Raw genomic sequence first — 22,397 nt, forward strand, 5'->3', positions numbered from 1 at the left:
ATATTGCTAACAACAAACGACATTAAAGAAAATTCATAATGTGAGGGCAATGTTAGAATTCCCACACTATTGAATAGCGGTCGACAAGAGGTTCTCGAACTTACACCACATATAGCTCGAACAGCCTGTTTTTGAGCCAAAAATTCCCTTTTTGAATCAGAAGAATTACCCCAAAAAATTATACCATACGGCATAAGCGTATGAAAATATGCGAAGTAGACTACTTTTCGTGTTGAAGTGTCACTTATTTCAGATACTGTTCTAATGGTAAATAAAGCAGCATTTAGTTTCTGAACAAGATCCTGGACATGGGCTTTCCACAACAGCTTACTATCTATCCGAACGCCTAGGAACTTGAACTGTTCCGTCTCGCTTATAATATGCCCATTCTGTCTGATCAAAATATCGGTTCTTGTTGAATTGTGAGTTAGAAACTGTAAAAACTGAGTCTTACTGTGATTTAGCATCAAATTATTTTCCACAAGCCACGAACTTATCTCATGCACTACATTATTTGATACTGTTTCAGTATTACACACAAGATCCTTCACTACCAAGCTGGTGACATCAGCAAACTAAAATATTTATGAATCACCTGTAATACTAGAAGGCATATCACTTATATAAATAAGAAACAGCAGTGGCCCCAGCACCGACCCTTGGGGAACGCCCCACTTAACAGTGCCCCATTGGGACTGAACATCACTACCACTCTCAATATTGCGGAGAATTACCTTCTGCTTTCTGTTCTTAAAGTAAGAGGCGAACCAATTGTAAGCTACTCCACGTACTCCATAATGGTCTAGCTTCTGCATTAATATTTTGTGGTAAACACAGTCAAAATCCTTCGTTAAATCAAAGAAAACACCTAGCGTTCGTAACCTTTTATTTAATCCGTCCAAAACCTCACAGAGAAAAGAGAATATAGCATTTTCAGTTGTTAAACCATTTCTAAAACCAAACTGAACATTTGACAGCAAATTATGTGAATTTAAATGCTCCAGTAACCTTGTATATACAACCTTCTCGATAGCTTTAGCAAACACCGATGGCATAGAAATAGCTCTAAAATTGTCAACATTATCAATGTCTCCCTTTTTATAAAGTAGCTTCACTACCCAGTACTTTAATCGGTCAGGAAACCGACCACTCCTAAAGGAAAAGTTACAGATATGGCTATGTACTGGGCTAACTTACATAGAACAATACTTCAGTATTCTGCTAGGTACCCCGTCACATCCATGAGAGTTCTTGGTCTTTAGTGATTTAATTATTAACTCAATCTCGCTCTTGTCAGTATCATGGAGGAGCATTTCAGGTAACAGTCTCGGAACACTTTTTTTTAAGAGCGCTATATGATTCCCTGTTGGGACTAGGTTTCTATTTAGTTCTCCTGCTATATTCAGAAAGTGATTATTAGATACTGTACATATATGCGACTTATCAGTAACACGGACATTCCCACTGATTCTATATCCTCGACCTGTCTCTGCAGACCAGCCACTTCCTTTACGACTGACCATATGGTTTTAATTTTATCCTGAGACTTAGCTATTCTATCTGCATACCACATACTTTTTGCCTTCCTAATAACATTTTTAAGCACCTTACAGTACTGTTTGTAACGGGCTGCTGCATTTAGATTTTGACTGTTTCTAACGTTTTGATATACCTGCCACTTTGTTCTACAAGATATTCTTATCCCTCTACTCAGCCACCCAGGCTGCCTGTTTGTGCTAGTACCCTGTTTTGAACGTTTTAACGGAATGCAACTTTCAAAGAGCACGAGAAAAGTCTTGAGAAAAGCATTATATTTATCGTCAACTGTATCAGCGCTATAAACATCTTGCCACTCTTGTTCCTTGATAAGGTTTACAAAGGTCTCTACAGCAACTGTATCAGCTTTGCTAAACAGCTGATGACTATATTTAACACGTGTTGCAGCACAAAAATCCTTTACAGTTAAAACTTGTGCATCATGATCTGAAAGGCCATTTACCTTTTTGCTAATAGAATGCCCTTCTAGTAACGAGGAATGAACAAAATGGTGTCTATGGTTGTTCTACTGTTCCCTTGCAGTCTCGTCGGAAAGAATACGGTTTGCATAAGATTATATGAATTAAGGAGGTCTACCAGCATCCTCTTCCTTACACAATCACTTATAAAATTAATATTCAAGTCACCACATATAACTAACTTTTTGTATTTCCTTTAAAGTGAACCAAGAACCTCATCTAGCTATAGCAAAAATGTTGTGAAATCGGAGTCCGGGGATCTATAAATAACAACAGTTAGAAGTTTAGCTCCATTAAATTTAACCACACCTGCACAACATTCAAACACCTTTTCAGTGCAGTACTTTGAAACATCAGTTGACTCAAATGGGATGCCGTTTTTCACATACATGGCTACTCCCCCACATCGAAAAGAGCTCCTCGAAAAGCTGCTAGCCAACCTGTATCCTCGTAAAGGAAGCCTCTGAATTATCTCCTCATTTAAAAAGTGTTCAGATATACCAATAATTTCAGAGTCAACATCTATAAGCAGTTCACTAACTTTATCTCTAATACCTTGTATATTTTGGTGAAATATACTAATTCCCTCATTACTCGGATACCTAAGTTTTGCCAAAAGAGGTTCCTTTGTTAGAGAGACTTCCCTTAAGCAGGAATACCTATCAGCTGACTTCAATCTAAAATAGGTGTAGCTCTAACACTCACTACTGCAGGAATTTTCCCATGAGTGATCCCACCAACCCCACCTATGCTGTCACCTATAAGCTTTCCCAACCTCCCCTTCCCATACCTGTTGAGGTGCAGGCCATGTATAGTGAACCCCGTCCTGCTGATAGACTCCGACACCACTGAAATGTGAACCATGCTTTCTGTCATCAGCGCACCCCCAAGTCTCATATTATTACACCTGACGGCTGTATTAAGATGAGGCCATCGTGACGCTGAAACAGTTCCACGAAATGCACATTCGTGTGCCAGTCTGAGTGGCTATCTTTTCCAGGTCACCATCTATATCATACTCCCCATCCCTATCAATACTATTACCAGACCCACCCACAATCACTACCTGATCCTCTTTAGTAAAATCCCTACATAACCCCCCTATGTTAATAGTCACCTGAGCCAATCCTGCATTAGGCTTCACAATGCTGGTGACCTGGTACTCACTCCCCAACACTTCCTGCAACTGCTGGCCTACACCTCTGCCATGAGAACTACCTAACAGCAGAACCTTCTTCTTCCTCTTCGACTTTGCAACTGTTCTAGCCACCGTAACTACTGAGGTTTGCTGCATACTTCCTACATCTACAGCCACTAGAGATTCCTCTCCACTAGACTCTGACAGTTGGTCATATCTATTGTAAACACCAATAGTAAAACTATCTGAAAATCTTCTTCTCCTAGCAGATCTCTTGCCAGCAGCCAGCTCCCATTCCCCAACCCCCTTATCCCTCCTCATCCTATCTAGCCCCTCCTGTGCGTTTTTCAACTGCACCTGAAGGGCACAGATCTTACGCTCCTGCTCCTCTATCAACTTACTCTTGCTACATAACTTGCAGTTCCAGGAGAGGATCTCACCAGAATGCCCACTGGCTTCCACACTGCATTCCCCCCCAGTGAAAATACTTCGAGCAAGTCTCACACCGCAATCCACTACTCACGAACCTACGGGAAAGCCAACACTTCTCACTCATGGTAAAATTTTACTTTTTCTAAGTTCCGCTACTATAATAAGAAGATGTTAAAAACCTGACTACAATAATCACAAACTTACTCTACAAGGGAAGTAACTACTATTATTAAGAGTATTAATAAACAACAAATGTGAATATAGCAAAAGACTAATACAGAAAGAGAATCAAACGTCTAATGACACAGTAACGAAGCTGAAAACAGTTCCCAAAAGGTTCTTCTGAAATTATTTCACCAGAAAACACAAAAAACACCGGTTGAAGACTACTAAAGTTCCTAAATAAACCACTATACACAAACAATTAATTAGTACTTAGCTTTCGATGCGCCGCTACAGCTGCAACTGGTCAGCGCGGAATGTAAACACAGGTAAGAGGTTACGTTGCTCGATACGAAACACTCACAAATATCAGGTCACAACACAAGAAAGGCAGAAGTGAATGAAGAAACTACTAATAAGTCACTTATATAGTAAATATTATCACAAAAACCGTTAAAATATGTATCTGAAACCTAAAAATATATAAAAACTTAGCGAGCGATCTCACACGCAGTCACTCGCTTATGACGTCACACCAAAGACGAATATTCAAATGGTTCAAATGGCTCTGAGCACTATGGGACTTAACATCTATGGTCATCAGTCCCCTAGAACTTAGAACTACTTAAACCTAACTAACCTAAGGACAGCACACAACACCCAGCCATCACGAGGCAGAGAAAATCCCTGACCCCGCCGGGAATCGAACACGAGAACCCGGGCGTGGGAAGCGAGAACGCTACCGCACGACCACGAGATGCGGGCAGACGAATATTGAGGAAACACCGAGTAGGAACTGTCTTTCGCCCGCCCAACAAAACATGAGCATTATTGGGAAGTGTCAAACACGATATCGGTTTGCGGAAGGCCGGCATATGCCATATTCCCTGTGAATGTAGGAAGACTCACATTGGATAGACAGTGCGCACCATCGAAGATCGTTGCCGAGAACATCAGAGTCACACTCGACTTATGTATCCCAACAAGTCGGCAGTCGCAGAGCACTGTTTGTCCGAAAATCACGAAATGGACTACCAACATATCAGGGTCTTGGCACAGACGTCTAAATACAGGGACAGCGTCGTTAGAGAGGCTATCGAAATTCGTACCAGGGACGGACTCATCAACAGAGATTGCGGCTATAACCTCAGCAAGGCATGGGAACCAGCGCTGAGTCTAATTAAAAAGAGGCTCAGCAAAGAAAACGAACGAGCGACCAGGACGGACGAGGCAGTTACACTGATCCCACCACAGACGCCGACGCCAGCCTCTCAGCGGCCGCGGGCGCGGACCGCGAAGAGAACGCGTCTTGGAGGAAGGGGATTTAGGACGGCCGCCCGCCCTCAGGAGCTCAGTTCGTCAGCGCACCTGACGATGGCGACATGTCTGAACGCCGAAATATTGTGCTCGTTGGACACTATTGACCGGCAGTACGCCCGTGGACTGTTCGAGTACAGTGATGTAGTTTGTTAAATACCACAGTCAGAGCCACTTAAAAACTAATGCTAATTTGGAATTTGAAGAATACATTCAAGGAATGTTAAAATAAAAGAAATAAGGACAAAAATGACAATCCAAGCAACTTTAGCCCAATATTTGGCAATCAGTACGGCTTAAGAGTTTGCGGACGTCGGATCAGTAAAGATACGTCTTCCAAGATCTAGTCTACATTGAGATACATGGCCTGTAGTTTTTTGAGCATGCTCAAAGTTTTCCCACACGGGTTACTCTTCGGTGTTATCAGCAACTAGGTATTCTGATGGTGACATACAGAGGTGTTGAGATGTCTTCCACATAGAAAATGAGGAATACTTCTGTTGACAAACGTTGTCTACTATCCTTATGAAACTTTTCCTGGACGTCAGTCTTGAAGGAAGAGGATGATGATCGTATAAACTGATGTTTATCGGAGGTAGATAGATATTTTAGGCCTTTCTCTGCATGCAACAACCATACGTCTGATGTCTCGAGGGGCAATTACAGCTAAGTGGTGGAGTTTATTCCGCGTTGTAGGTTTCAGAAATCCAGTAATGGGCCAGCACGACTCATTACGAGCGATATTCACATGTTTGACGCCGGCAGAATTGTAACAGACAGATTTGAGTGCATATCTGCTTTTATATGCTGTTTGTCAGAACAGTACGTCAGTGTACGAAATTCTGTGTTCGTTCCTCTGCAATGTATTGAAATTTACAGGTATGATGATATCTGCGAGTCATACTCTGAGGCCAAAAAAATGCTTCTGGCAATTTCCAGCAGAAATTTCTTTTAGGCTCGTTTGATACAACGACGTCATAGATCTTTTGACGTCTATCGAAGGGTGATTCACACAGCTGTGCTCTAATATCACCAACATGTGCCCGCCGGCTAGCCCCGCGCTCTGACGCGCTGCTTCCCGAGCGGAAAGGCGTGCGGGTCCCGGGCACGAATCCGCCCGGTGGATTAATGTCGAGGTCCGGTGTGCCGGCCAGCCTGTGGATAGTTTTTAAGGCAGTTTTCCATCTGCCTCGGCGAATGCGGACTGGTTCCCCTTATTCGGCCTCAGTTACACTATGTCAGAGATTGCTGTGCAAACACTCTCCACGTACGCGTACACCATAATTACTCTAATACACATACACTGGAGTTACACTCATCTGGTATGAGACGTTCTCAGGGTGGGGAGGGGGGGGGGGACCACTTAGGGCTACGGCGGGGCCCCGGTTTGTAGGCCCCGGTTTAATACACAGTACACACAATACAAGGTTGACTTTGTCTACTATATAACACTGGACTCGCATTCGCGAGGACGGCGTTTCGAACTCTTGTCCGATCATTCAGATTTACTTTTTCTGTCATTTCCCTACGTCGCTCCTTGATTTCTTTGGAAGGGCACGGCCGATTTCCTTCTGTGTCCTTGAAACAGTCTGAGCTTGTGATCCAATTCTAATCACCTCGATGTCAACAGGACTAATCTTCCTTCCTCTATCCTCCCTACTACAAACTGAACTCCAAGTAACAGCCATCACCACGCCTTGTGAATGTGATTTTATGCAGGATGGCGCTCCATCCCTTATGGATCTCTTGCGCACATTGGTGAAGATCGCGTGCTAAGCCGCGACTTCTCACACGCTTGGCCTCCCATGACCCCAGACCTCAATCCGTGTGATATTGGTTCTGGAGTTACCTGAAGTCGCAAGTCTGTCGCGATCATCTGACTTCATTAGCGATGCTAAAAGACAAGATGCGACGGCAATATCTGACCATACCTACTGAAACGCTGTACAGTAATGTTCACAACATTGTCCCTCGACTGCAGGTATTACTGACGAATGATGGCCGACATTTGGACATTTGGTATGAACAACATCGTCTTTGCTAAACATCATTATTATGCGGTGGGGTGGTAAGTTCTTACGGGACCAAACTGCTGAGGTCATCGGTCCCTAGGCTTACACATTACCTAATCTATCTTAAACTAACTTATGCTAAGGACAATACACATACATGTGCCTGAGGGAGGCATTGCTCTTCAGACCGCGCGGCTACCACGCGCGGCGTCAGAATTATACACATTGTCCTCTCCACATCAGTATCATTTTCAATTTCACTGCCAACACAAATTCGTAAGCTTTTTCCCTCAATTCTTCTTTATTCGCTATTTGCGCATGAGTGATGAATTTACTGATTTTCCTTGAAACAATCGGGTGTGTTACTTCCTGGCCAGACCACCAAAAGGCATGGACGTAGACGATAGTCGTGCGAGGTAGCCACATGGTTTGAGGCGCCTTGTCACAGTTTGCACGGCTCCTTCCGTCGGAAGCTCGAGTCCTCCCTCGAGCATGGGTGTGAGTGTTGTCCTTAGTGTAAGTTAATTTAAGTTAGATTAAGTAGTGTTTAAACCTAGGGACCGATGACCTCAGCAGTTTGGTCCCATAGGATCTTACCACAAATTTCCATTTCCATAGATGATAGCTGCTGTGCTGTGTTCCTATTACCTGTGAGCCCTGCTGTTGCTGCCACAGCTCTATGCGCTGGGCACGCCTGCCATGCCAGCCGATCAGCACTAACATGGGGCCCTTAAAGCTGGCAGCGCGGGTGCTCAGAGGGGCCTTCCGTATCCGCCTTCGTCCCCCACGTGCATCCTCTACGACCTCATTCCCTTCCCCCACCTTCTCCTTTTCTTTGAACACATCTGCACCCTGTATATTGCCTGCCGACTCGATCCCCACCACCCCCTGGTGTCCCCCTTCCTCTCCCCCTCGAGCCCATTGCCGTGCCTTTACCCTTGTGTCCTGCCCTTTCTCCGTCTCCACACCCTCCACCTCTTTTCCCAACGCAACTTCCATCTCCTACCCCTCCATGATGTTGAACTTCGCCCTGATGTCTAGCCCTCCCATCAACTCTAACCCCACCTTCCTCCTGCCTCATCCTCTGGGCTCCCTCTCCTCCCCCTCCCTTCTCCTGAGCGGCTTTCCCCCTCCTACACCCTCTCCCTCTCTCATGCACCCCTTCAGTGTCTCTGCACTCCCTCCTGCCTTCTGTTCGCTCTTCATCTCCCACCCTGCTCATCTCCTGCCCCTTGGTGCACCTCCTGCCCCCTTTTTTTCCGCCGGCCGCGGTGGTCTAGCGGTTCTGGCGCTGCAGTCCGGAACCGCGGGACTGCTACGGTCGCAGGTTCGAATCCTGCCTCGGGCATGGGTGTGTGTGATGTCCTTAGGTTAGTTAGGTTTAAGTAGTTCTAAGTTCTAGGGGACTTATGACCTAAGATGTTGAGTCCCATAGTGCTCAGAGCCATTTGAACCATTTGAACCTTTTTTTCCTCTTCCTACCACCACCCCAGCCCCGACACCACAACTTCCTCCCCTCTTTTTCCCTCCTCTCCAGCCTTCAGTCCCTGGACAGGTCCCTACCGGCGGTTTTCTATTCTTCATGAGTGCTAATTCGTTTCCAATGGTTTTTTAAGTGTCGTACTCTGTGTGATTTTTATTCTGTGGCTGACTTTTAACTTGTGTTTGCCTCCACTGTTTTTAAATGCACTTTGATTTGCCAGGTGTGTTCTTTTAACTTTATGTCGACTTTTTAGCTGTCCCCCAGTGCATGCCCCCATCTTAGTGTATATTTTACCTCCATCATCTCCATTTACTGTGTTTTTTTGTGTCTCCATTTTTATCCCCCCTTTTTGTGTAATCACCCTTCTGTATTTTTGTAAAGCCAATTGGATGGAGAGCGGCGGAATGTGCCGCTGCCAGCCCTCCCCTGCCCATATGGGGAAGAGGAATGAAATTACAACAACAACAACAACAACAACAACAACAAAGAAGGTTTAGAGGGCAGTCGTGTTCCACCTGTGCTCTTGCGTTGTTCATCGTATGCATCGTTGTTGGTTCCTGATCTTGCTACATTAGGCTCTCGATCTGTTTTGCTCTTCAGACACATATACCTCAGTATCCGTTCGTGGCTGTTATTGTTGTCTTCGTTGTTGTCACTATCTGTCTTTCTGTGGGTCGTCACCCTCAGCCAGTTGGCCTGCGTCTTCCAGTCGTTTCGGATTCTGGGTACTAGATTTGGCGACGAGGTAAAAGGTGGAACAGCAACAGCAACAGCTGCTGCTGCTGCTGCAGCAACGATTGCGACAGCAGTTCCATAAGCGAACTGACGTTTTCCGTCATGAAATTCAGCTGCTGTCAGACAGATTATAGGTATAAGGTTCACAACCCCACTGTGGTCACTTCCCCGACAGAGTCCCACTCAACAGCATTTCCGCCATTTAACGGTACCAAGGAGGATTGGGACATGTATTTGCAGCGGCTGAAACAGCACTTCGCCGCTTTTCGGTTTCTGATGACGCTCTCCAACGTTAGCTCTTCTGTTCCTGGGCTTTCCTGGAGACATTTTTCTTACTCAAGAAGTTGGCTCACCTCTCAAACCCGGTTGCACTCACTTTTGAGGAATTGTGTTCGTTGCTGTCGACCTATTATTTACAACTGTTCCACGAGGTCGCATCGCGCCTTTAGCGCCTCTGCACCATAAGCAAGCGGGCCAGTCTTATCGATAGTGGGTGACAGACTTGAAAGGTCTGAGACGTCGTTGTGATTTTATCTGTGCCAACCCATCTCGCAAAGCCTCATATGCCGATTCCCTGATCCGTTACGTGGTAGTCCAGTCGGATCCCAATCCTGAAGTTGGTACTACAGCCCTCAGGCTCAACAATTCCTCCTCGGACGACATACTGAAAATCGCGCACTCTTTCGATATTGCGCAGGCAGCAAATGAACGTCTCACGGCCCGCCCCAGATCGCTGAGGTTCTATGACTGCCGCGGCGACGGAAATCTCGCATGCCTTCTTTCCGACCGCGGTGTCGTGATTATCACTTTCGGACGTGTCAATGACCTCCGAGCAGCCAGCGGGATCTGCCTTCTTGTCCTGACTGTTTTGCGAGGCACCAACGGACTGACTTTCCTGATCGCTGGGCGCACTGCATCCATTGTGGCAAGGACGGACATCTCCGAACTGTCGGCCATCAGCCATCAGATCAGTCTAACCCTACTCCTAACTTGCGTCACGGGACGGTGTATGAGCTTCACGCCATCGTTCCCCAGGGCAAAACTTGCACCCCCAAATTGTTTATTGATCTCATAACTGCTCGTCAGGACGTTTGTTTCCAGGTCGACACGTGTGCGACGGTTTCCCTGGTCAATCTCCCAACGTACACTCGTCTGGGTTACCCAGCGTTGGCCCCGCCCTCTCGCAAGTTGGTTGCACATGGTGACAGTTCTGTTCAGTTCAGAAGTCAATTCATCACTACAGCCACATACTAGATGGTTACACTCCTTCTAACGCTGTATGTTGTCAACAGTCATTCCACTGGAAATATTTTCTGCCTGGATGCTTTCTCGCTGTTTGGGTTCTCCATCATGGACGAAGTTCAAGTCACCTCAGACACGGTCTCCTTCCAGGAATTTGGTGACCTTTATGCTTCTTTGACGTCTCTGTTCGAGCCCAGCTTGGGGTGTGCCACCGATTTTGAGGCACATAATTCTGTACATTCAGATGCGGTGCCCCGTTTATGTCGTGCACGTTCTCTTACAGTCTTACTGATGGACGGCTGTTAAGCTCGAACTCGATTGCCTTCATGACGCTGGGGTCATAGAACCGATCAAAACTAGTACTTGGGCCACACCCCTGGTCGTAGTCCAGAAGCCAATTGGTTCTCTCTGGCTTTGTGGAGATTTTAAGTCGACGATAAATGCCCAAGCTCTGGCAGGAACCTTCCCCATACCATGTTACGAGGACCTCCTCTCAAAGCTTGTTGCAGGTGACTGTTTGTCTAAATCAGATCTTTGCTGACGCTTACTTACAGATACCACTAGATGAGGAATCGTAATGCATTGTCACCAATACTCCTTTTGGCTTATACAAATACAAGCATTTGTCTTTTGGGATATCTTCTCCTCCAGCGATCTCCCAGAAATACATGGAACAGCTAACCATGTCCATCCCAGCTTGCACCAATTAGCTTGATGACTCAATTGTTATGGGTGTTACACATCAAGACCACCTGCACAACCTACGTACGCTCTTCACTAGATTGTGTGATGCTGGGCTCAAATGCCGTCTTCACAAATGCCAGTTTTTCCAGGAACAAGTGGACTACTTGGACCACTTGCTCACCAAAGATGGGATTCAGTCCACTGACCGTAATATTTCTGCTACTGACTCTCTCCCGTGTCCCCAAAACCTCCAGGAGTTGCAGGCTTTTTTTGGTGAAGGTGAATTATTATTATAAGTTCCTTCCTCAGGCAGCACACATTATGCATCCACTCAACCAGTTGTGGTAGAAAGGCTTTCCACTTCAGTGGTCGTGGCCTGTGAGCAGGCCTTCACGCAGCTGAAGTGCATGTTACATTTCGCACCCTGCCTTACTCCCTTTTCCCCATTGCACCCCCCTGTTCCGGCTGCGGATACTTCTCCCTATGGCATTAGTGCATTGCTGGCACATCGTAATGATGATGGTACGCAGCAGCCCATCGACTATATGTCCAAAATACTGACGCCTGCCCAACGAAATTATTCCCAGATCGAGAAAAAGGTGTTGGCGATCATCTTTGCCGTGAAGAAATTCCATGTGTATCTGTTTGCGTCCTGGTTTATCCCCGTTACAGACCATAAACCGCTGGTAGCACCCTTTGAGGCACACTCTCCGCTTGTAGAGTGAACAGCGCAGAGGCTCCAGCTTTGCGCTCTTCTTAGCTTCTACAATTATGCCAACAAGTACAAGCCTACTGTATAACATGCAAATACAGATGCCCTCTCATGTTTACCCTCAGGACTAGACCCGACATTTGAACAGCTGGAGTTCTCATGTTATCACCTTGACGTGGAATGACAACACATCTTGGATGGGTTTCCCATCAATACTACTCTCAATATGGCGGACACATGCTGCGACCCTATCTTGCGGCGTGTCATACACTGTGTCCTCCATGAGAGGCCCACTTATTTTAGAAGTTGGCTTCTACCAAGCTCTAAGCCTGGGCCCACCTCTCTGGTCGTTTGTCCATCGTCTCCAATGTGCTGCTGCAGGATGCGGAGGCGGGTACACACAGTGTTGTCATCCCGACTACTTCACACACTTATGCCTTGGAACTCCTCCACCGCAGGCACTGGGGTATGCCGTGGATGTTAGCCTTTCCCAGGCAACATGTGTATTGGATGGGACTGAATAAGAACGTGGAGGCTATGGTGCACCAATGTTCTGCCTGTGCTCAACATCCGGCTGCTCCATATCACTCTTTCGCCGCCTGGCCTACTTCCCTTTGCCCTTGGGATCGCATTAATCTAGATTTTGATGGCCCCTTTCTTGGCTCGATGAGGCTTATTGTTGTGGAAGCTTATTCAAACTACACCTACATGGTCAGCATGGCGTCCACCACCATAACGGCCACGCTCCATGCCCTTCTGCAGATTCTTGTCATTGAAGGGCTTCCCTGCACCATCGTAACTGACAATGGGCGCCAATTCACTTCTACGGCCTTTGAACAGTTCTGCACCGCTAATGACGTGAAACACCTGTGTAGCCATCCGTTTCAACCCCTCTTCCAATGGCGAAGCGGAGCGAATGGTGCACACATTTAAGCAACAAATATGAAAGGCCGTGGCCCCTTCTACCACAACAGTGGCATTCACAACGTTCCAAAGCACCTACATGTCCACCTTCGTCTATGTCCACAGGCCAGCAGAACTCCTTCATGGTCGCCCGCCGTGTAGGCTCCTACACTTCTTGGCACTCCAACCCAAGGAATCCCCGACCCGACACGCTGGACAATACCATCCTGGATCGACTGTTGGGGCATGTTCCGACAGGGTAAAACCTCATGGATGCCAGCTATGGTAGTGGGCACTCATGGGCAGTGCCTTACAACAGTTGATACCCCGAGAGCTTTTCAAGCATCAACACATGGACCAACTCTGTCCCTACCTCCAGCATACCCCTCCAACAACAGTCCCCATCCTCACACGTCCCTCCACCTCATGAGTAAAATTTACACTCTACGGCACCATCGGCAGCTCCTGTAGCCGTGGGTATGGAGGTCGAGACATCACCACTGCCTCCGTCTACTCCACAGCTACTCCCCCAACTTGCAATACCCCATCGCAATATTTGATGTCCCGTGTTCCTTCTCCCAGCTGGCCGCTTCCATGGACAGCCCACCACCTGTTTACCTCCCAAAACATCGGCCAGGGTGCATCTGGCTATATGCGCCCATTTCGGGTGGCAGGGGGCATGAACATCGACGACATTCTCTAGGCGGCGCCCTATAACCTGCGAGCTCTGCTGTCGCCGCCACAGCGCGGTTCGCGTGCCGCGCCAGCCTATCGGCACTCACGGGAGCCCCAAAAAACCGGCAGCGCAGGTGCTCAGAGGTCTTCGCCTTGTGTTCTTTTAATTGTCCCAGTGTCAGGTTTTTTGTGCACAATACCTTTTTAAGGTTTTTATCTCCATTTTACAGTCGCCCCCTTTTTTGTCGGTTCTCTTCCATTATATTCCCCTTTTTTATATTTTTGTCCGTCATATTTTATCCTCTCCAATTTTAAATGTCTTCTGTTGCATCATCATTGTCTTTACTGCTGCCAGGCCGCCCCGGATGGGGAATTTAAGTACAATAAGAAAAAATACTCAGAGGTCAGTCGTGTTCCGACTGCGCTCTTGTGTTGTTCAACGTACGAATCGTCGTCGGTTCCTGATCTCGCTATGTCTAGGTTCTCGATCTGGTTTATTCTTTGGACTTTCCTGCGTTCTTGGCTGTTGTTTTTGTCGCCTTCGTTGTTATCCTTAGCTGTTTTTCTGTGGGTTTGGGCGACTAACCGTCGACAACCCCGGCCGGTCAGCCTGCATCTTCCGGCCGTATCTGATTCCGATTACTAGACTAGCTTGTAAAGCTCACCTCCTTATATCCATACCAGGTATCGGTACTGATTTCTCCACGGCGATTTGAGATTTATCTAAAATGTATTTGGAAATAGCTCGTCCCAGACGCAGTGATTTGTGCTTCACACTTATACAGATCATCTCTCTTTGCCGTATCTATGCTTTACAGCTTCAAATTCGTTCTTAGCAGAGTGCCAAATGTAACGGGTTTTTGCTTCTATTCAAGGTCTACGTCACGTTTTGTTTTTTTATTATCTTTGATCTTTCTTCATAATCTTCCTCATAAGATACTTCAGTTAGGATAGGATCTGACATTGCACTTCCATCTTCGAAGCTTAGGATAGTGTGTCTTTCCAGAAACATGTCATTATCAATAGCATTTATAACTGTGACGTAAAAGCATTTTCTTCGCTAGTGGTCGTAGTTGCCACATTGTGTAGTTCTGCAAGGTTCGCAGAAGAGCTTCTGTGAAGTTTGGAAGGTAGGAGACGAGGTACTGGCAGAATTGAAGCTGTGAGGACGGGTCGTGAGTCGTGCTTCGGTAGCTCAGATGGTAGAGCACTTGCCCGCGAAAGGCAAAGGTCCCAAATTCGAGTCTCAGTTCAGCATACAGTTTTAAACTGCTAGGAAGTTTCATATCAGCGCACACTCCGCTACAGAGTGAAAATTTCACTCAGGAAAAATCGAAGTTTTTTCCTTAGGTAGGTTTACTTGTATGAACGTGAAGATTTTGTCACGCTCACTAATTTCACAGTTACTTCTGCTCCCGCTTATCATCGACCTCCAAATACAAAACGCATTGCTGTATCAACGAAAAATAATTCAAGATACTAACATGTTAATGGAGATACTTTGTGAGATCGCAACTTTATTGTCAGATGACAGTGTAGTATGGCGCCGAATGTATTTCGAAAATCTAGGAAATACTAGAGCTACCTATTCATGTGCATTTACTGTTTGTAAGGTGTTGTTTGGTTTTACATTAATTGTGTTCTTTGAACCCATGCTGATGCTTGAGAGAAGCATCTTTTCCGCAGAAACTGAGATTACGTTCGCACTCAGAATGAGCTCTAGCGTCTTACGACAGAAGTTAGGAGTATTCGTCTGTAACTTTCCTCCTCCATTATTTCAAGATTTTCAAAAATTTGTGGAGGCTGCACTCTTTTTCAGTAATGTGACACCTCTTCGCTGCACTATAAGCTGTAGGTAAATGGCAGCTAGGACAGGTGCTAATTAGGCAGCGTACTCAGTACAATAAGTAACAGGTACTCTTTGGGAGAATGGAACCTTATTCCTTTAAAAAGTCATTGCATTTTTAAATTTTCATATTCTGGTTTTCCGCTCATCGTCTTCGGCGATAACGTGCTTTCTTGCTTTTTTCACTGTTTACGTTGTTTTGATATGGTTTCACTTCCAACCAGAATCACACTGGCTCTCCTTTGGACTGACCTGAAATAAATTTCAAATGTACATCAGTACTTTATTTGGTCATACTCTTTTCACAGACTGCTTTACTTTACGATTAACAAAGAATTTTCGAAAAGACTAATGGAGTTGATACAAGAAGATTCCCCCCACCCCTTCCCTTGATGTTCTAATTTTTGTGAAGGATTTTCAGGAGAGAGCCAGGAAATGAGTAACCTTTAAACCATCCGTTTTTTGATGATATGTTGTCAATATTTCATTGCTGCGGTTGCATGGGAAAGATAAATTAAGGTAGTTTTTCATCATCTTAATTCCATTCAAAGAATATCCAGTTCATTTTGGAAATACAAACATATGGTTACCTATTATTTCTGGACGCTCTGCTTGTAGGGAAGAATGGTGGTTCTCTAGAGCATTTAGTCTATCGCAAGTCCACTCACACTGATTTGTATCTACAGGCTTAGTGTGTGCTTATAGCACTTGTGTGTAGGGCACACCCGTTTTCCGTTTGGGCTAGTCTATGTAAGGAGGTCATTCACAGCAAAACTGTGTTGAGGGGGAGTGGAAAGCCACTCGCTAGTTAAAATAGCCATCCTAAAGTAAACCCGAAAATGACTCATTAGGTAAGGAGGAAAGTACGCCGTCAAAAGAAGAAAGTACGCAATCAAAACATACGTCTATGCCTGTGTATGTTAGTCTCTTTTCGCCCAAAATAGCAAGTCCCAAACATAGCAAGTCTTGAGTAGATTTCAAGTTACAGTGGTTTCCATGCACAATCTAAGATTTCAGCCCTTGTGGGATCAGTGAAGGACGATTTATCACGTATTATGGAAGGTTGAAGTTGTAAACTATCTTGTCATGTTGATATGGCTTATATCACACGCACTGTGGAAGAGAGTAACTCTGGTAACACCGTGTCCTATATTTACAAAAAAAATGGCTCTGAGCACTATGGGACTCAACTGCTGACGTCATTAGTCCCCTAGAACTTAGAACTAGTTAAACCTAACTAACCTAAGGACATCACACACATCCATGCCCGAGGCAGGATTCGAACCTGCGACCGTAGCGGTCTCGCAGTTCCAGACTGCAGCGCCAGAACCGCGCGGCCACAGCGTCCGGCCTATATTTACACCTGACATTCAAAGGAATATGAGAAAGCAATGATTTTGCCTTCAGCAACATCGTTTTGGGACTCCATTATGAAAGTGTCCATGGAATTCGCATGGTAGAACACTTCATTTGTCATGATAGCTGCTATAAAATTGAATTCCGTCATTTAAACAAAGTGCTGTAACGAAGACGGCAGAATACGCTTTAGGTAACGGCGTGCGGCAACCCACCAGGCAGCTGAGTTCTGCTCTTTCACCGTCGTTGGCGAAGTGCTGACAATCTTGTTACTACGAGTATAACCTTGATAAACGCGTGAAATGCATACAGCTTGTCATTACATACTGCGACGAGAGAAGCGTATGTCGGTATTTGACGGCTCATCTCACGACCTCACTATAGCTGACAGATGTTGACTTGAGATATCGTGCTGGTAAGTGATCGACGACCTTCTGCAACGCCGAAACATTGTCGAGGATTACTATTAACAACTGTTGCTTTATTGTCTTCAGATATAACACCGTAATAAAATTTGAAATAGTAGCTGTGTTACAGAGTCCCACAAACAGAATGTTGCTCTGGTGGGAAGGGCTATTGCCATAATGTCATTCAGGGAGAACTGTTAATTTCGAAGACAAGTGAAAAGAAAGAGCCATTAGCGCTTAACGTCCCATAGTCCACGAGGTAATTATGGAGAAGTATACGCTCGGATTTAATGGGAATGGGAAAAGTAATCGACCGTGTTATTTTCAGAGGAACCAGCAACAGAGGATGATTTGAGTTTAATGTCCCGTCGACGTCCACGTCATTGGGGCTGAACATAAGCTTAAGGGGAGCCGGAGGTGGTCAAATCCAAAAAATTACGATTTTTTTTTTTGCTACCGAAAATTAATTGGAACATTCCCCTTTAATTTAAACTTTGAATTATTGTTGTACTCGCCCTAGAAGTGGAGTTATTACCATTTTCCCCCACGCCTGCAGAGGAAATGGGCGGCCACTGAATGCATCTAACACCCTCTCGTGACTTCCTGGTGAACTGCTTGGGATTTTCTCGGCCTGTTACGCATACAGCGCCTTATGTTACGCATACAGCGAGTGTGCAAGGGTTGGCTACATTGTTTTCTGTGGCAAATGAAGCGCTAAGAGCGCGGAACATCGTCTCTTTGCTGTTTACCGTTTCGAATTAGTTCAGTGTTGCGCCTGTTGTTGGTAGTATTATACTTCTTGTGTAAAGCGTTGTTGTGGTTACGATGCCACGTTTTAGTAACCATGTATATAAGAAGAGGAAGAGCGTAGGGAAAAGAAAATTAGCACTAATACCAAGTTGCGATACTACAATTACTGAAACAGTGCGTTATTCTGCTAAGCAACACATGGCCGGCCATAGCCCTGTGACATCTTCTAGCAAATACTACCTTGGGGATGGTGACTCCAAAGGTTTCAAGACTATAGAGGAACTGATACCATATGGAAATTAATTTGTGGTTGAAAAGTTGAAATGCATTGGGCATGTGCAAAAGCGTATGGGTGCGCGGCTTCAAAGGCTCTATCAAACTTTGGGTTCAAGTAAGCTCAGTGATGGTAAGACAATAGGAGGGAGAGGCAGGCTTACTGATGAGGTGATTGAACGTCTACAGAGATACTATGGGTATGCTATAAGGCAAAATACTAGTAATGTTAGTGACATGCGAAAAGCAGTGTGGGCATTGTTCCTTCATACTGCCTCTTTCAATGAATACCCTCAACACAGCCTGTGCCCAAAAGATTCCTGGTGCAAATATAATGCAAAAAAGGACTATGATCACAAACATGGTTTGCCAACAGCTGTGATAAATGCAATAAAACCAATTTTTCATGACTTAGCACAGCCAGAATTGTTACACAAATGTCTACACGGAAAGACGCAGAATCCTAATGAGAGCGTAAACAATTTGATTTGGAAAGTGATTCCTAAAAGGGTGTTTGTAAGCATAAAAACACTGCACTTTGGCATTTATGATGCAATAGCAACCTACAACCAAGGGAACAGTGTGAAGTGTGAAGTTCTGAAGGCATTAGGATTTACAGCTGGGGTGAACACTGTACGAGCACTAAGAAATATTGACAGAGAAAGGATAAGAGGAGCAGAAAGAAGAGAAAGGCATATGAAGTATGATGGAACAACAGGCCAGAAAAGAAGACGGAAGAGGAAGCTTTTGGAGGATGAAGAAGAAGACCATGATAATCCATCCTATAGTGCAGGAATGTATTGAGAAACTCTGATAGCCATTTCCCGTAAATTAGAATATTTCGAATATAAGGAACATTTTCTCAAAATCCACTCAAGCTAGAGAAATGAAATTTTTATACAGCACTCCTAGTGGTCAAACTTCCATTGTAACACAGCCATTTGGCAATATGTTCAGTAGTTTCATTTCAGTTTAATTATAAAGCAATTATTTGCAAAAAAATTTGGGTCATTGACAAAAAAATAACTGGAAGGAAACTAGAAAAGATACTCCAAAATACCTCTGTCATAACTGCAATACTAAACCACTCTATATGTAAAAAAAAAAAAAATCAAATTTTTCTATTTGGTAGTTTATTCATAAATGTTCCTCAAACTTAGTGATTTTAACATGGGCAGCATACGCACCTCCGGCTCCCCTTAAATTGGACAAAGATGGGGAACAACGAATGAGGAGGCGCGGCAATTGGTTGTAAGTGATCAAGGTGGGCGCTAGATGATTATTGGACGTGATAAATTCGTGGCAAGATACTGGCGGTATTTTTTTTCTCTTTATCCTAAACATTATAGTAACTTTTTAAATTTAATGGTACATCAGCAATTCCACTAGCACCTGAAATTCGCCGAACACAGCTATGGCGAGAGTCATTAAGCTAATGGGTTGGGGAGAATATCAAAGAGGAATCTGCTGCGGGGTTCCATCTGCGGTACATGACGTGGAAGGCATTAAATCGACTGAGGCCAAGTGCGTCACGATGCAAGGCGCACCTCAGGAAGTGGGGCTCCACCACTGAAGATGAGACCTGTGAGTGTGACGGCCAGCAGGAGCCACATCTGCTCGTCTGCAAAAATCTGCCTGATCCAGAAGATCTATATGCAGGAAGTGACAAGGCCATCCAGACATCGCACTTCTGGAGCTTACGGTCCATCTAACAGTGGCTGGGAGAATTTTGTTATTATTTTTATTATTTTGTATTACCTAAGTCCTGGATACGTAAAATAAATACTTAATTATAATTACGTACTTTTTCTTTTCGGAAATTTTAGTTCTGATTATAATCCGCAAGAGTCGAAATCGGTAAAGTTGCTTAAATCCAGCAAATACGTTCAAGATAAATGCAAATGAAAAAGCATTTCACTGTTCAACATTTACAGAGAAGAAGAGTGTTTTTACGATTTGTAATGACAACGTCAAAGTCGACAGATTTTAATTTTTTTATGAAGCTTGAAAGGAGTTATTTCTTGTCCACAAATGAGTAGTTTGAGGTAGTCTGTCACTGAAATCAAATCAATGATTGACTTGCTGTATGTTCGAAAGTCTGATACTCATCTGCAACTTAAACGTGGTTAAGTAATTAGTAGGCTCTATATAGTCGTGTAATATGTATTCTGTAATCTTAGAGAGTGCTGGAAGAACAAGCGATGCCCTTAGTTCGACGGTGCTTCGGAAAATCTCTCTTTAGGTAATTGTCTTCAAGGCTTCATTTCAGCAACGATTGATTGACGAGCGTGAGATTATAAATATATAAAGAAACTAATTACAGTTCTTCAGTGTAATTTGATCACGGTCGCAGACCTGTATTAAGACTGCCTGTCGTCCATTAACAGAAATGTAGATTATGCGTATCTTGGGTCAAGTGACTGTGATAAACACGACTGCTGGGTGGCCCATCACCACATTCCAAACAAATGCAATCATTTACACAAGCTCTCAAGGGGTTCAAACACTCAGACATTCAAAAATGATTATATTTGTTTTCCTATTTGCCAGTTGTATATTTCAAATTCCTTTTATTTTATAAAGGACAGTTAAATGAAAACGAGACAGATGCCAAAATTTAAGTAAGGAATTTATTATTTCAAAAGTAATCACGATAACTGTTAATACATTTATCCCATTGTGAGACAAGGCGTTCAATTCCTTTATGGATAAATGTTTGCGGTTATCTACGTACCCATGATTTCACCCAGGCGCGCATCACTTCGTCTGAAGCGAATCAACGGCCACGAATGTCTTTCTTCAGGTCTCCAAAAATATGGAAATCGCATGAGGAGAGCTACGACCTACCTTACCCCTGGCTGAGGAAGAGTTTCAAAAACTACCTTCTGGTTGTGATGAGAAATGGACAACTTAGAAGTCCCTGAATAGACTGAGATGTGGAGTTGGCAGATCAAAGGTTAATCTGGCAAGATGGAGATGTACTGATCAAGATGATATTCAGTTTGAATATGGAGACGACGAGACTGTTCATCATGTGCTTCAATGCTGACTGTGTCCAGTCTCCTGCACAGAAGATGAACTTCATCAAGGTCCAGTAAATGCATTGGAAGTGGCCAAGGTTTGGGCAAACGTGATATGGTCATAACGGTATATAATATGCATGTTTCTGATCATCATCACAAGTCTTTGGGCTTATTGCTGAGCCTCGTTCCCCATGAACCATGCATCTCCGTCCTGGACGATATACATCATCTCTCAGAACCTGCTCGTTGCTCTTCTCCTCGGTCTCTTGCCCTCAATCTTCTTCTCCATGATCATTTTATCTCGGTTTCCTCCATCTCTTCTCCCATTATGACCAAGGAACTTGAGAATTTTGTGGTTAACAAGAGAAGAAAGGCGCAAACCAAGCAACTAAAGATGCTGAATAACTGAAAAATTTGTTCTCCTTTCAGTCCATTTTATGCGCAGCGTCTTGCGCCTGCACCAAAGCTAAAATTCGTCAGTACGCTGCTTGTCTCTGTCCTTAAAGGTCCATGTTTCGCAACCGTAAAAGAAGACGGGAACACAAGTGTTTCAACAAACCGGATCTTTATGATATTTGTTATTACTCTGTTCTGCCAGATCTTGGTTAATTTCTTTATACCCACTTCCCATAGTATGATCCGTCTTCTTATCTCATCTTTACAGCTTCCTTGTCTCAGATGGCTGACCCCAGGTAGATGAAAGAATGCACGACTTGCAGTTCCTATAATAGACGTATGAGTTTAACTTCTGCTCGTCGATCAGTTATCATGAGTCGAGGTCTAATCCATATGATAGATTAATATCCTTTACTTTTCTTAGTAGCTCAGCAAGTTCATCTTCGCTGGTGACTAGAAAAATGGTTCAAATGGCTCTGAGCACTATGGGACCTAACTGCTGAGGTCATCAGTCCCCTAGAACTTAGAACTACTTAAACCTAACTAACCTAAGGACATCACACACATCCATGCCCGAAGCAGGATTCGAACGTGCGACCGTAGCGGTCGCGCGGTTCCAGACTGTAGCGCCTAGAACCGCTCGGCCACTCCAGCCGACGGTGACTAGAAGAATGGTGTCTTCAGCAAATCGGAGGCTGTTAATAGTTTTTCCACCAATTAAGATGCTATTAGTCCAACTAACAAGAGCATTCCTAATGACATGTTCTGCATAGATGTGTGGTTAGGGGGATAGAACACAACCCTGTCTTACACCTTTTGATACGCTGAAGAAATCA

At 44.5% G+C, this 22,397-nt stretch overlaps 1 protein-coding gene across 2 annotated transcripts in view; it reads right to left on the reverse strand.

Annotated features, from left to right (window-relative positions):
* The window catches only part of LOC124555265, a 516,239-nt gene that overhangs the window by 152,422 nt on the left and 341,420 nt on the right, over nt 1-22,397 (reverse strand). The gene's annotated exons all lie outside the window — the stretch shown is intronic.

This window comes from Schistocerca americana, chromosome X (assembly GCF_021461395.2).
Source record: "Schistocerca americana isolate TAMUIC-IGC-003095 chromosome X, iqSchAmer2.1, whole genome shotgun sequence".
NCBI classification, from domain to species: domain Eukaryota; kingdom Metazoa; phylum Arthropoda; class Insecta; order Orthoptera; family Acrididae; genus Schistocerca; species Schistocerca americana.